The following is a 16,469-nucleotide window of genomic DNA, read 5'->3' on the forward strand; positions in this document are numbered from 1 at the left end:
TACTATTCGTTAGATTAAATAAAATGACAGAGATTTTGGTCTGGTTCAGCCCTCAGATATTACACAGTCACTTGACTGGAGTACAATTCTGACTGTTTTCCCAGCTCATCAGCACATTAAAACCAGCTGTGGGGCTCGATAAATTGTTTCAGCAGGACCCACTGAAAATATCTATATTTTCCTCTGTCCCAGCCCAGCAAATGAAACTTGGAGGTCATTATGGTAGTTTAATTATGATTTGGTAGGAATGTCCTTCGCTGAAATCCATAATTCCACAAACAACATGCTTCTTCTGTCATATTAGATTTCTTTATTTCAATTGTAAAGTCACAAAACCATGTGCTTTCCATTTTAGCTCTTGGACCCCCTGCTACACTTAGACACATAAAGGAGTGGTAGCACAGGGAGAGCAGCAGCCAGGAGCGTCCAGAGCCGTCCTCCTGCTCGTGAAAAGATGTTTACTGATTCTGCAAACAAAAAAATAAACCAAAAAAAAAAAAAAAAGAAGAAGAAGAAAGAACAAAGAAAACCAGACCTGAACCCAGTGTGCTGGGAGCAAAATCAGGCCGGCAGGGATGCGGGTGCAGAGATGGAGCTCCAGAGCCACGGGGGTTTGTAAACGTACAAGAAATGCGCTAGCTGCGTGCCCCGTACATCGCTGCAAAGTGAAACCAGCTGCCCGCGCTGGGCTCCCGCCGCCTCGCAGCAGAAGCTCTGGGACACGTCAGAGAAAAGCTCCCCAGCGCTGCAAACAATTACCAGGGCTTTTCAGTTGTTCCATTTTATCAAAGCCCCTGGACAAGGGGAGAGGAAAGAGGGGGAAAGAGAACTTTGAAGGGAAATAGGAACAGAATATTTCAGAAGGGCTTTGCTTGGGTTAGTTCAGTCTCTACTGGGTTAAATCCAAGAAGAGATTCCCATCTCCCACTCCCATTTCTCTCTACCAGGGGAATTTAAGTCCCTCCTCAATCTGCAGTAGCACCTAGGCTGTATTTTAACGAAGCCCTCAAGCACATGCTGAATTTTAAGCACCTGATTTATCCCATAGACTCTGAGTCTGGTCTGCCAATGGGTGAGTGAAACACGGGTCAGAAACACTGATTTTACTTTATTTATTAACTCAGATAATTCAAGGCCCATAGTATAAAGATGCCATTCTACTTGTTTGTTGTTTCTATCACATGCGCTTTGTTTCGGTGTCCTGGACACAACCAACCAGTTAAAATGCTTCTCAGCTACATCTTTACAAGTAGGAGAATGCTGAAAAAAATATTGACAAACAAATGCACTGTAAATGGCATTTATGGGATTAATTCTGGCTGGAGAAGGGACATTTGGGGCAGGCATTAGGCATACTTGTACAAGAAGAGTTCCCGTGGAGCCCTGAGGTGGTGATTTTGCGCTGAAGAGCTCAACTAGTTGGCTTGACCTCATATCGATTCTCTTACACCTCCACATAAACACCTTCATTATCTCGTCACAGACTGGAAACAGCATAACGAGGGAGACATTTGCTCCTGCCCCACTATGAAATGTCATTTGTGATAACGAACTCCGTGTTTGTCAGATGAAGAGTTTATACAACCGAGTTTCAGTTTGGGAAATCTCACAAAATGTCAAACTTCTTGGAGGGCAAACGAGTTTGCGAAAATCAAAGCCAGGGACAAACCAAAGCAGTGGAAATTCCAGCTGAAAATCTGAGACTGGTTCCCTGCTTTTTGTTGACAGTCGGATTTTGGAAAAGAACAATTAGTGTAATAGGTTTTGGGAGCTACTGAGCCAGAAACTGAGAAAAATGGAAACCAAGAGAAACAGCTGAAATATCTTCTCATTCTCATTTAGATTGCGGTTAGAGCAGCTGAATGGCTGTTTTTTCTGGTCCACTTGTGTAATACTGAAAACTGGGGAGGGGTGAAATTGTCCCAAGTTGACCTCATGGAACAAAGGAAAAAAACGTGGGACAAAAAAAAAAAAAGGGGGCGGGGGGGGGGAGATTTTCCTTGGAGAACCAAGAAATGTGCAGCATTTTCTGCTGGGACAGATCAATGGCTTTGCTCAACCCCAAAATTAGATTATTTGTTTTCTCTAAAGACTATTTTTAGAGGGGAGGCAGGGGGAATATGCTTGGTTGTATAAGAAAAATTGAAAGATATTCCAGGAAAAAAAAAATCTTTGGATTGAAAAGCAGAATTTTTCAGAAGACTTTGTAAGGAGACATTTCAAAGGAAAAAGAGAAAGCTTTCTGATTCAAAATTATTGAAATATTGCTCTTTTTTTTCTTGTCCTTCTTTTGGCAATTCCGTTTTTATGGAAGTAAATGAATTGAAATGAAATGAAATGAAATGGATTGAAAATAAAATAAAATAAAATAAAATAAAATAAAATAAAATAAAATAAAATAAAATAAAATAAAATAAAATAAAATAAAATAAAATAAAATAAAATAAAATAAAGGCATATGATAAAATGTTTCCAAAATAGCCAAGCCAACCCATTTTGAGGAGAAGAAGGGAGAAAGCACTGCACTGTGCCCAGGTGGGTGGTGGGACCCAAACCTGGGAGCCCCACAGTCCTGCTCAGCCCGGCCATGGGGCTGAGCTCTGCTGGAGCAAGGACCAGCACAAAGGTACAGGGCCCCTCTCCCAGCAAGCAGCCCCCACATGCCCTACAGCTCCAGCCCACACACCCCGCTGGCAGCAGAGGGACACAAAGACCCCGTGCCAGCAGGTGCATGATGCCACCAGCCCAAGGCAGGAGAAAGCATGCAGATGAGGAGAATGTAGGATTTGCTAGGGGTGGGGGATGAGTCCTGACTGAGATCATCCATCAGAACCCTCTGAAGAGCCAGAAGAAAAGCACAAATAAGCTCATTCCAGCCCTCCAGGTGCTGGTGCCACGGAGCCAAGCAATGACGACATCCGCCTTTCGAAGCACAGAGATTTGTTACCTGCCAAGTTGCTGGATGATTGCACTCCCGTTCCAGGGCCCCCAGCATGATATTTAGACTATAAAATCCTTCCAGACCATCAGGGCTCCCCATGTATTACTCAGGAGTGGTTTGGGACATGCTATATCTTCCTAGCATTGGCTTCCTACAGGACGGGGCTTTCCTTTGTGAGGACAGGTGTCTGAAAGACATCATTTGCTCTGATGCGTCGGCAGATGGGAAGCGTTGAGCTGATGGGTCTGTGCCAACAGAAGGTTTCCCAGGATGGAGACTTGCAAGGGATAGTGTTTAATCTAGACTAGTTGCAATCAATGTCTGTGGGTGTAGGGACTAGCCAAGAACTCATGGTTCGAGTCCTCAACACCCTCATCCCCAAGGTGCTCAGTTCAGCACGGGGCTGAGCCCCACAGAAAGGCTGGGAGCGCTCTGGGGGTGCCCTGTCCCCACAACATTTCAACCTTGAAGGCCTTTCCTAAAGTCCTCCAAGGTGATGCCTCTGTGTTTTTGTGGGCATTACCAAGTGCTGGACCCTTTAACCCATCCCAGTGCAGAAGCAGCAATCTGTTCCTCCTTTTTTTCCTAGCCAATGCTGTGAAGCGGGGTGAGCTCCTTAGCTGATGTGGTATTTAATGCAATGCTGTGTTGCAAGCTGTGGGTGCGGGTAAAAATGCCTCATCTATTAAAGCCTGTGATTAGCAGGATTTTGTTGTGCAAGGCAGCAGGGTGAAACTCCCAGAGTACAGTGATATATCTTACGAGAGAACAGTATCTCTTTAGATAGATACATTTGGGTAAAATCACCCTTTTTTAAAAATGTTTTTTTTTTAAGGGTGCAGGAGACAGCTTTCTCAGGCCCAGATGCTAGAACCAAGCCCTCACTACCCTTCAGCTTTCAAAAAAAATACCCTGAGATATCCCAAAAGTGGCATCCCCAGGCAAGGCCCAAGCTGGCCATGCTGCGGCCTAACCACCGCCCATGGTCCCAAGGCACATTGAAAGCCATCCCGTGGGGACTGGCTTTTCCCTGAGTCCCCGGCGATCCTGTCACCCACACCTCAGCTGCAGGGCCTGAGACTCTCCCATGTCCTCAGGGACTTTTGTACTCCTGCCCCACGGGTTTTCAGTGGGAGCTGGTGTCAGGCTGCTAGAGGAGTTCAAGAGCTTAATTGCTAGGAAAAATTGAGGACCTAAATTCCCCTAAAGAATAAACTTGCTTGAACAAGCTTGAAAAGTCCCATTGGGGCATTATTGGCCAAGCAGAAGGAGTTATTTACACCACTGATGTGGGCAAGGCTGGAAAATCCCTTAGAGGGGAGAATAGAGTCTTCCCCTCCGCAAAAGCTCCAGCTGACTTCAAGGGGCCTAAAAATATCTTCTGTGACACGAGGGGAGGAATCCAGATATGAGCTTCCCCTAATCCTTCCCTCCTGCCTGAAAGGCGTTGCAGTATGTTTCCAAATGGTGGTTCCCCCTTGAGCTGCTAAAATTGTCTCAGATAACAGTGTTAGCGAGGGTCCGTGGAAAGCACCGGGGACGCAGGGACAGGGCCTGCAGCTGCTGCTGTCCCCTGATCCAGGCCACCTGCTCTCCGCTCGGGGACACCTGTAACTTCAGCCCTGGTCCCCGAATGGGGTTGAGCCAAAGAGGGGCTTTCACAGTGGAGAAGTGCCAAAACACGACCTTCACAGAGCTGACAAATGGAGAATTCAGACATTTATTCTGGTTCTCACGGTGGGGTTAGATGCAGCTGTGCTCGGACCAGATCTCGGGCCAAGGACTTTAAAGCTACCTTGGTCCTCAAGTGCCTTGAAGAGGTTGTCAAAGGATTCTGCAAAACAGCTGAAAACTTTTATTAAATTCTGTGAAAAGCCTCAGAATTTCAAACAGGCTATTTTGTGTGTATTCATTCCATGGGATTTTTCTACAAGGGAGATGTGGTATTGTCAATGATTTTCCCCGCACTCGATCCCAGCTGACTGCACTAAGCCATACATGAGGAGACGCATTCGCCACGTGCACTGAAATCACCCATCAGGGCATGCACTGCCACTTCACTTGTGCCTCTGTTCCACCTTAATTCTCAGACACCATCCTGCTTGAAGTGGTCATCATTTAACAACTGCACCATGATAGCTCAGTGAAGCCCAAATGGAGGCAACGTCACGCTCTCAGGACTTTCTTCTTTGGTTTGGAGGAGGGAGAGGCACAGAGCTGAGAAACCCCAGGTCTCTTCCACAAGCGAGCAGTGACAGATGAAGAGTTAGGGAAAGTGGCACATGGACTGAGGTGCAAAGTCTGGGGTTTGTTCCCACCTCCTGCTCAGATGCTGGGAGCAGCTGGTGCCATGCCTGGGAACTTCACCCTCGAAGCAACTTCACACCCACTCTCTCCAGCTGTGCAGAGGTACAACATAAGGACCTCAAGCCGGTGCAGGGCTAGATATGCCAAACCAGGAAATCTCCCAAATGCTTGGCCGCATTCACTCCATTGTATTTGTCCCACCTCACTGCTCCTGCATCTGTGCCCTTTGGCAGCAGAAAAGCGAGTTGTGCTGAGGGGCTGTGAACAACCAACCTTCTGCGATCACATTTCCATGGACAGGAGGGAGATGTGTTCAATCCCACTCTTGGAAGACCGAAAGCAGATGAGGCCAAACACTGGAAGTGTAAAATCCACACAGAGTTGCCCCTGCTCCAACAGCAATTGAAGGCAGAGTCACACAACTGTGAAAGATGGGAATCTAAGTTGCACAGAGAACTTGAGAGCCAGAGCTATAAAACAAAATTAAGCATTAAATGTTCTTAACAAAGGCAATCTGGTCTCTCTGTGTTCTGTTTTTGTTATGTTTTCCCCCTGTTTTATGCTGCTTTAACCTTCAGTTGTTGCTGTTGGAATCCTTTTTGCACTGTTCCACTTGTCATTCTTCTTATTTTTATTAGAGGCACTTTGGCAGAAGACTTATCAAAATGCGCTGAGCTTGTCAACAAACGTCATTAGCTACGAGTTGAGGCAGACAGTGTAAGCGGGGAAAGGGCATGGGAAAATATGCAATATAAAATAATTTTATATGTCAAAGAAATGCAGCAGAATAATAATGGCAAAGGCCTTGCCATAAATTATTTGTGCTGTTATAGAAGTAATTTCCCACTGTTAAGTGATTTCTAGGCAGGCTTCGAAAGGTCCACGAAGAGGGGCAGATGCTCTTCTGGAAGAAAATGGGATAGCTTCATCAAGATCAAGGGCCTGGCCATTCTGTGTACAATGTAGTCAGGGTGATACACACTACTTTCTACACTGAATAACTTTAAAATCTCAAAAGACTAGATCTTCAGCTCTGGAAAGTAAAATCAACCCACTGGCAGCGCTGCAGCTGTGCCAGTCAATGTCTAAATCACGCTTTCTTCTGGGCTAATATTACACACTGGTATATCCAAGTGGCCCGCACATTCAGCATCGTGCTGGGGTTTGATCTCAACATGCCAGGCTATTAGTTACAGGGCTAAAAAGCTGCCCCTCTCTCCCTCCTCTGCTTTGAAGTTCCCTCAAAGACATTTGCTTACTTAAGCTCATGCAAGAGAAGGTGAAGTCTGACCCCACCATCCACCGGTGGTGTCCACTTTCATAAGGGTATGAAAAGAAAAATAAATCACCGCAAAATGAACGTAAGCAAAGCCGTACGGTGTGCTTACCTAATTAGGTGTAAGGTTATATTGCAGGTTGCGTTGGGCTGTACAAGAAAGGTTGGAATTCAGTAGGCTTAGGTTAAGCAAAATAAATCATAAGGTCAATGGTAAGGTGAAAATAGAAAGGCATCTCACCCACCCACCACAGTACACCAGCAGCAAGCAAGAAAGTGCACTCTTGGTATCCCAAAGGCCAAGGGAGACATATAAGCCCGTAAGATTTCGTCCCTTTGGCTGCAATGGCTCAAAGAGCTCTTTGGAGATCGGCTTCTGATAAGTGAATAGGTCAGGCTGCTCCCGGCCAAGGCTAATGGTGAAGTGATGCTATTTAACCTCACAGGCTTCCATGGGGTGCTGCAGCTGGACGGAGAGCGACCACCAAGGGCCGCTGCCTGTGGGCGAGCACATCACAGGAGCACGGGTGAAGCCCCAGGGGGATGAAATGGCAATGATGCCGACCCTTGCAGCGGCACCAGCCAGTGTCAGCAGCAGGAGGTGGGGGGCATTCAGCGGGTCATAGCACTCCTGCTGCTGGCTGCAGCTCACAGGGATGGACAGAGCAGGGAGAAAGGTACAAAGGGGTGGAAACTTGGAAGGAAAAGCTCATCAGAACACCCCTACCTCATCTACATCCCACTACTCCCAAGCATGATGCCTCCAGCAAGCTTACTAGATCACACGCAGGAGCTCAGACATCTCAGGTGTGAAGCTGTATCATGCAGACAATGTCCTCTGTGGGGCAAGGAGCCCCCCATCCAACGCTGTACAGCTTTGTGAGAGGAGACCTCAAGTATTTGTAAGGAACAGGGGCAACAGTTTTGCAACCCTGACTCAGCCTTGAAGGAAGCTAATGCAATTTCATTGGGCTGAACTTCGGCTGTATGTCTTTCATAGCCTGGTCTGCCTCAGGGAGCATTTTTATGAAGAAAATAATACGTGCCATACAGGAAAGCCCCACAGAAAATTAATAGGAGTGCAATCAGGAGGATTGGAGAGAAATGAAATAATCTATGGAAATGGCTGTGTAATCTTTACAATTTGATAGAGCATGATCCCCTTTTCCAAAGACTTTTTAAGACTTTCTATAGAATTGCTATGATGTAATTCACTTTTAAACCCTATTCAAAAGGCTCCAAAGCCTAAGAATGGTTATTGTTTTCTTATTAAATTCTGTAAGGCTTTTCCATAAAGACAGATCTGGTATCCGCATAATATCTCCACTGTCCAAATCTGAAGGAATACAAAACCACTGGATTTAATTATATCAGGCACATAAATGTCTTCCAAACCATTACATGTATCTGTACACATGAAAACACTCAGTCATACAAATTAGGTGCCATTGGAATCAAGAGATGAACCTGCTCCGATGGGACCAGCTACTGAAACAACTGCAATGACTGACATGCTCTTAAAAGCCACAGATGAGATCGGGCTGGAAAACTCTTCGCAAATGTTTTTGGAGGTGGAAAAATACCAATGCGCTGAGATGAAAGCTGTTTGGAGGAACACGGTGGGCCTGCTCCCACTTCTAGTGCAAAGAGGAATGTTTGGTCGTGCACAGAAAGGGAGGATGTGCTCGCCCCAGCCCAGAGCATCCTGCAGCCTGGGGTGGGGAGGCCAGCTGGGATATGAAAGGCACTGCCTTGAGAGTTGGGAATTGAGCCTGGAGCGCTGGCAGCCCAAGTATTTCCCTCACCAGGGGACTGTAAGGTATTTGTTCTCCTCCTTTCTCTCTCCCACTCATTCATTTCAGCTGAGACCTAAGGTTCACGATGAGAAGTGCCGTTGTGAGATGGAAAAAATCGGTTTCCACCCAGCCCCACACCAAATAAATGACGGGAAGAGGTGTGAACAGCTGCCCGAAGCATACCCGTGGGTCATGAGGGGGCTGAGCGCTGGTGGGACATGCCTGGCATTCCTCCACCGTGATGCCCAGCAGCCCCAGCGGTCACAGCCAGGGAGAAGTTGCTCAATGTTGTGAAACATGGGAGGAAAAAAGTGATATCAGAGTATGCCACGAAATTAAAAGTACTGTCTGTACAGGGGCTGGGAGCGGGAGAAATCTCAGTGTGTGGCTGACCGGTGCGGGTTAGGGAAACATACCTTGGCATCGTTTTCTGTGCTAGAGGAAAAAGGGACGTAAATAGATGCAAAAAAAAATCTTGTGCTGTCTGGTAGAGTATCCGTGTACATGTGGATAAGGAGCTCCGATCGCTGATTCAGTGAAGAACTTCAGCGCATGTTTCATTTTCAGCATGTTAGTGCTGAACTGGCTCATAGAGCACTATTGAAAATGACCAGTATTGATTAAAAAAATCACCAAAAACCAATAATGAAGAACGATATGCATTACTTTTTAATATTTCTTGGGAGCATTCTTGATTAAAAGTAAGAAACAATTCAATATTTTTAAAGAAACTTTCAAATCTAGGTGGAAAAACTAGGAAACCCAACTCCTTCTCCTAAAGGAACACAGAAAATGGTCCAGCAAATTGGAAGGCTTTCCAGGGAAATGCCTTTCTGCCATTTTTTCCAACACAAATGTACGGCTGTGGGTTTCCTGGTGAGGGTGAGGGTCATGCCAAATGAAGTCCTTCCAACCATGAGATGCAACCTCACTGTGCATATGAAACAAACGACACGAACCTTGCACATCCACTCCCAGCATGTGGAGAACTGGCCTCAACTTGGCTTTTATTCCTCAGTCCAAACAACAGTCCCTGAAGTGGACCAAATTTCCAACAAGTCTTGGCTGTGTTTCAAAGGAGCAAGGGCCAGTTTATAGCTTCAGGTGCAAAGACTCCGAGACTTTCTTGTTCACATAAATTTGATGAAGTTAAAACGTGACAATTTCAGCCACACTGTGGGAATCTTCTCAATTCTCTGCCTTTTCAAGGCCACCTGTCAGAGAATCACACCCTGAGCCTTTAGGTTGCTGTGATTTATATTCTATTACTTTACTGGACATCAGGAAAGACCACAGTTAAAAAATGGATAATATATCATTAAGGCAAGACTTTTCCTGTAGTAATTGTATTCAGCTGTCTTTTCAACAAAAACAGTGCAGGGAGAGGCAGCAATTTTGCTATATCAGCCTAAATCTTAATTAAAACTGTATAATAAATACTTCTTGTTTGGGAACAGAGAGGGCAGAAGAAAGCCAGAAGTTGTTTCTCTTTATCCGATAACCATCAGATGGGAGAGATCCCAGCTTAAATTCTGGATTTCATCTTTCTTGCACCTTCTTCTAGGTACTGCCAGATGAAAGTCCTGCAGAAAACAAATGTCCACCTGTGGTGGGGTGAGTCTCATGGGACAGGAGATATTTGCTGTGTCTACAGCAAGCTGTTGTGTAGGCTACATAAAACCTCAGCATGAGATTGCTCCTGTTCTTTTGGAGACTGTCAAAGGATTTTTGCTCCCAAGCCTGAAAGACTGGGACATGCTCAGGGCTGGACAGGCCTCCCCAGTGGTCTGCGAGTCCATCAGCCCTGGGGTAGGTTCCTGGAAGAGCTGTCCGATGGGCAAAGGGGGAGCCTCATGCAACTACAGATAAATTTTGGCTGCCCTGCCCCATGAATGACCTCCTAAGAGGCAGCAGCAGCTGCTGAGGAGCCTCTGTGGCTGGCAGAGCGTGCCGCAGGTGGCACCATCTGTGTCCCCATCTCCAACCCAAACAGCTCGCGTCCAGCTGCGGGGAATGGGATAGGGACTCCGAGGCAGGGTGAAGGGTGGCTCACACACTGGCTCCCTTGTGCCTTGTGGAGGTGGAACAGTCAATAATTAGCACCTGGAGAAAACTCCCAGCCCCTGCAATAAACACAAATATGTCTCCTGGCATGGCTAGCTAGGAAAATAAAAGCTGAAAAAGCCCCCTGTGCCAGACACATTCCAGTGTGTGTGTGCCACTGCTGCATGCCAGCTCCGTGCTGCCAGGACGTGTGCTGGAGAGCCGGCAAACGTGAGCCTGCTACATCGTTAGGAAGGGGAATCTTTTCCCATCGCCTGTTTTTGCATGCTCAGTGGCACACACAGACCTCAGAGGTACTCTGCTCCAGACTGTCTTTTATGACTGGAAGAAAGATGTGACCCCGAATGGACTTCCACTCTGATTTTGTGCAGCGTGTGTTTAATTTGTGCCGTTACCTCGGTAGCGGGTACCCACAGCGGAGATGTGCACCTTTCCACCTCCCTCCTGCCCCTCCTGCCATCCAGGAACGCTCACAGCGCTGCGACACATGTAATGGCAGGAGGAGCAGCAGCTGTGCGGCAGGCAAAAAGAAAAAAAAGATGCTACCAGTCTTTAAAAGGAATTTCTCACAATTGTTCTGGGATCTTCTTTGACACCCAGATGAGCTTGGGGGGTTTGGGAAAGACCTTGACCATAAGAAAAGCCATCACGTTCGACAGCCCAGGCACGAAGCGAGCCCTCCGGTGACTGCAATGTGGGAAAAACCCAGCTGGTCCCTCTCTCAGGGGATATTTAACAGGGGGTGGCCGTCACCGTGCTCCAAGAGAAGCACACACCAGGCGAAGGGAAGAGCCGCCCGCGACCTTCTGCCACCGTCACCCCGAGAAATGACTGCTGGACGTGGGAAGATCCCAGCCACCACTCGCCCCACCGAGGGGGTCTGTTGGAGGGGCCGATGCTGCCACCAGCGCAGCTGCAGGCACACCAGGCCCAAAGACAATAAACAAAAGGACTTCGCTCTCAGAGCCGGGAGTGGGCATGGGGTTATGTGATTTTTGGAAGCCTCACAAGAAGTTGTGTGTGACAGCTGGAATTAAAATCCCCTTCGCGTTGCACGCACGCCCTGGCGCTACGAGGCAGCTCTTGCTAAGCACTTTGCTAGGTGGCTACCTGCTGTGCAGCTAGATCTAATCAGCACTGAACATCTCCAAAGGAAACAGCTCTGAACGCTTCCATTGTTTTACATTTTTTGCTCTGGGCTCACAAAACCGTGGTGCTTGCTCTGTCAAGTGTGAAAAGCGAATATAAAGCAGATCAGGCTTAGCTGCAGCTTCGTGGGCAGGGTGAGCTGCACATCAGCAATGGACTCGCATACAAACCACTTGGCAGGGCTTCCAGGACAAGTCAGTTCCTGGAAGGAAAATTGGCTAATAAGTATGAAATACACTTTGCCTGTACCAACAAGCACCGAGGCCAAATGTCTGATTGTCAGATTGATATAAATCGGAAAACACTGGCTATTGAAAATCCTTCTCCTGAGCAGTTGCACCTGAAGCCTTCCTCCTCTGAAATTCAGCCCCTCGATCAAGATATATTCTCGGGGTCAGCAGCTGGGATGCCTGTGGCACACAGTGTTCATTAGTCACAGCGAGGCTGAAATTCCTGCCGGCTTCCCTGCTGTGCCAGTTTGGACCCTGGTTTTACCTGCAACTGGCCAGTGCAAGCGCCTGACTCCTGCTACGTATTTTCCCATATAAAAAGAGCATTTGTATTCTTTCAGCCGGTGTGACTTTTGGTTTAGATTCAGAGGGAAAAGCAAACATTTCCTAACAAGGGCAAAGAGCGTGTCACCTCCATAACATGCTACATAAATACAGTTTCCCTTCTGGCGAGCCAGACCCACCTGAAATACAGAGGAGCAGCCACTGTGTGAGCAAACACAGTTAGAGGTGTGATGGAGCTACCGAAGGCTGCCCAGTTGGCAACGCCTGCACCCCAGTGAGTTCCTCATCTGCTTTAACAACCAGTTAAACCATCCGCAGTGTGGACAGGCACGTGCTGACCCACACTGACCATGAGTCGGCTCTGATTCCTGGCCATTCAGATGATGTTCCTCAGCACTGTAATATGGGTACAATGAGCAAGAATTAACCATAAAATTATAGAATGATTCTCTGGTTCTAAGTATTAATGCCTTATCTCCTTCCACTATGTGGAAGTTCCCTTCCACTAGTTCCCTTCTTTGTTTGCTGACGGACATCAACTATGAGGATTCTGAGAAAATATTTCCAGGTTGTAGTCAATGTTCTCCCCAGACTTCCATTGTGAGCATCTTCACCCTGTCGAGGAAGGACTGCCTTCCCAGGAAGGGGGTGATGTGACTTTGGTGCCCATCATGACTCTTCGTAGATGTTTTATGCCATATTTCATGGTCTATCTGGAACGATGCGAAGGCATGAAAAAGGCAACGCGCCCTGCTGCTCAGAGAACTTAATGCTAATTCATGATTCCACCTGGGCTGAAGACTTAAATTTCATTATGTGCTTTATAAACTTAAGAGTTTTAGAAATAACATATAGTATTACTGGCTCAGAATGAATTTCCATCTAAAGGCAAAGCTCTGAAAGGGATATATTAAATCCAGGGAAATTCTGCTTCAAAAGCTCCATGCAATTCTGAACATAATATCCCAAAGTCATACTCCAAAGTTAAAATTTGATAAAAACTGGAAATTACTTGGCATCTCAGCATATTTGGAGATACTGAGTAATAAAATGGATAAGATCTATGCCAAGAATAAGATGAATTTTCCCCTTTTGTTTAAATATTTAAACTGTACAGAACAAGAAAGTGCTGCTCAGTGTTTTTACTATGGCAGATCAATGTTAGCAGCACTAGTTTATATGTCTCTATCTATTTCTTTATATTTTTTCTCTCTGAGTTCAGTGTAGGTAACTGACATCTCATCTCTTGCTAACATCAGGGCTTAGGTGTACAGCCAGAGACATCTACGTAGAAGATATTTTAAACTGATTTTATGAATCTGCCAACCACCAGAAGCCTCTTCAACGACAAAGTTCAGAAGAGATCTGTTACTTTTAAGACCTTAGGTTTTTTATTCTTCTGTCACCCACAACTTGACATGCAATTGTTTCTTTCACCAGAACAACTGAGAGAATTCTTTATGCCATTTCCCTCCTCGGAATATCAGTTCTCTCCGGATTTGTATTTTGGCTACTTCTTGGTTGCTGTGTTGGCTTTTTCATGCCCTGAAATCTCTCTAGGGTGAGAAATACCCAAGATGCCAGGCACAGGTTATTGAAAACAGAACAAGATAAATTCAAGCAGGGAGAAAAACATGTTTTCTGCATTTTGTTTTTGAGGGGAAGTTTCACAACTGGAAGCATGAACATTGGTTGACTTTGTTCTAAAGGCCATGAAAAAAGAAACATGATATTGGGGTTTTTACAAAGCTTGCAAACCACATTATCTGAAATGTAGAGCTCTGCCTGAAACAAAATGGGGTTTCTTTGGAAATGCCTGCTGAAAATGAAATATTAAGAAACTGTCATTAGATGTGTTGGGCTAGATCCTTCTCTGGGGCCACTTCAGCAAGTTAAGCCAACTGTGGAATTTTATAGCCACCCTGGGGAAGGAAAAAAACAACAAACGTATTTGGATCATCAGCATGGAACAAGAAGAGTAATCAGCAATTTAGAAATAGGTGGGGCAGGGCAACAAAACAGCGGACTGTCAGAGAGATTCATAAGCCAAGAGTATGGAATAACTTGGGTGAAATCTGGAGATATGGAGAACAGCGTCGAAATGGAGTATGCAAAAATAGCTGTGTATCTACCCAGTTGGCCAGCCTTGGAGCATTCTTTGTGTACACTCAGTGGGGGACCCCTCCAATCTAATTTGCAGAAGCAGGTGGGATTGTTTTGAATTTAAAAAAAAAAAAAACATGGTTCCATGGTCGGAAGAACAGCTCAAGGTTGTGGTCAGAGTTTGCACAGCACAGATGCCTTCTCCAAACTTTCCAAGTTGCTTTTACCCAAAAACAAAGCGTCCTGTAATTGAGTATCACCTCTGTAGCACCTCATTCATTGGTTTATAAAATACCTTTGAATGAAAGACATCAAGAATGGCTATTAATAGAGTCTGAAATCCCAGAAGCCAAAAAGAAGACAATATTGGAGCACTAATGAAGCTACCAGCAGACTCAGATGATGTTGCCAGTCATGGAGGAGACTTCAGTCATTTTTGATATCACTGGTTACACTCAACTCATCTAATGCAGCCTGTTTTCTTTCCTTAAAAAGCAAACAAAAAAATAAAGAAGCAAACAAGCAGAACCAGCTCCATGAAAATCCCAAATTACTGTGAAACAGCATCCCCTATTTTATTTTTCCTCTTCTGTGCTATTTGCAGTGACATTGAAGAGCCATTGACTTGAAAATCTACCTCCAATGCAACGCAGAAATAGAGACAGATGCATTTTATTAGGAGTTTGTACCACTCTGACAGAGATAAGAAAATATTTACAGATATTTCAGCTGATCTTTTATAGTGCCATGACTTGATTGCCATCAAATAATTATTATGAAAACATTTGCAAGGGTTTTGTTACCTATCTTCCCTTCTTTTTAGAAGATGTCTTTCTGGAAAAGATTTTTCCAAAAAATAAAAAATAAAAATGGGGCGTAATGTAATACATGGCTATAACATAGATTGTTAATTTTTAGTGTAGCTGAATCACAGCATGCTTTGATTGAAAGGAGCCAACACAAACATGCGAAATATGTGCCTCTTTGAACAGGATACACCACATCCTGCATTTGGTAGCCAAAGGTTCCAGTTTGCATCACAAATGTAGTCCAAGATCTCTCTCTCCTTGAGGTATGTACCTCAGAAAGTGCCAAATCTGCGAGACACGCCGACTTTTTTTAATTTCTTTCTTTCATTCTTTCTCATTTCAAAAAAAAAAAAAATGTTTAATCATTTGCTTGTTTGTTTTTTAGTAGAGACTCAGCAGGTGATTGAACGAAAGGACTGCATTGTCAGGAGGGGCTTTGATTAATCAGAGACTTGATCGTTTGATTAATCATCTCAGAAAGAGCTGACTCTGGCAAAAGCGCCCCAGCCAACATGTAAACACATCGGAAGAACATTTTCAAAATACATAAAGACAAATTGCAGTTCAAAGCTACTCTTACTGGCCTGTTGATTTGACTGCTAGAAACAAAAGCCCTTCTGCCTGGCTGATAGAAACCAGACCTTCCACGGGAGGAAACAATTGACTTCAGGTCCTCTCAAATTCTGAATAAAAAGAGCTTGACATTTTCTTTTCTAACTATTTTTTTTTTATCTTCTTATTCTTGTTTACAGTAATAAATTACAGTTCTTACTCTCTTTATAGGGAAAGTTAAGTTTCCTCTCATTTTCAAGCAATTTATGACACATGTTTAAGATCTTCAGTTGCATAAGAGCTCTGTGGAGCTTCCTAGCAAAGCATAAATTATCACAGGGAGGCAGCAAACAAAACCCCGTGCTATGCATCGCCCAGTCATCACCACATTTTACCTGCCATTTAATGGTACTCAGCAGGAAACCCCGAGTTGGAAAAATACTCAAAAAGCCTGTCTGCCTGCCTAGCAAACCTTATGGTGAAGGGATTTGCAAATTCAGCTGGCTCCTGAGCTGGGGTAGCTCATAAAATCTCTTTCTTGTCATGGAAACCCGCGGCGAGCTGACTCTCGTGAGCTGTGCGGTGTCGTAAGCACTTCACGTTTCTTCTCAAGTTCAGGAAAGCCCACATACATGCTGAAGACCAGCCCTGTTCAAAATGGCATGTGAGGAAAGCCAGTAAATACCAGAATCAGTATTTTGTAGGAAATTTGGGGAGGGCAGAGAACATTTTCCTTCCTGGAGCAAAAATAAAACTTTCCTACAGATTGCACACAACAGAGAACCTGGAGAGGAAACTGAATGTTTCCAACGTTCAAGCCAGAAGCAATGGGTTTGGTCTTCACCCCACACTTCACGGGGAGATCCAAGATTTGTGGGTGCTGACCTCTCGCTGGGCTTTCCTGCAGGTGGAGATGCAGCATCCTGGCAGCCAGCAGCCCCATCTCTTGGCACTCCC

Source organism: Aythya fuligula, chromosome 8 (genome assembly GCF_009819795.1).
Source record: "Aythya fuligula isolate bAytFul2 chromosome 8, bAytFul2.pri, whole genome shotgun sequence".
In the NCBI taxonomy this organism is placed as follows: Eukaryota; Metazoa; Chordata; class Aves; order Anseriformes; family Anatidae; genus Aythya; species Aythya fuligula.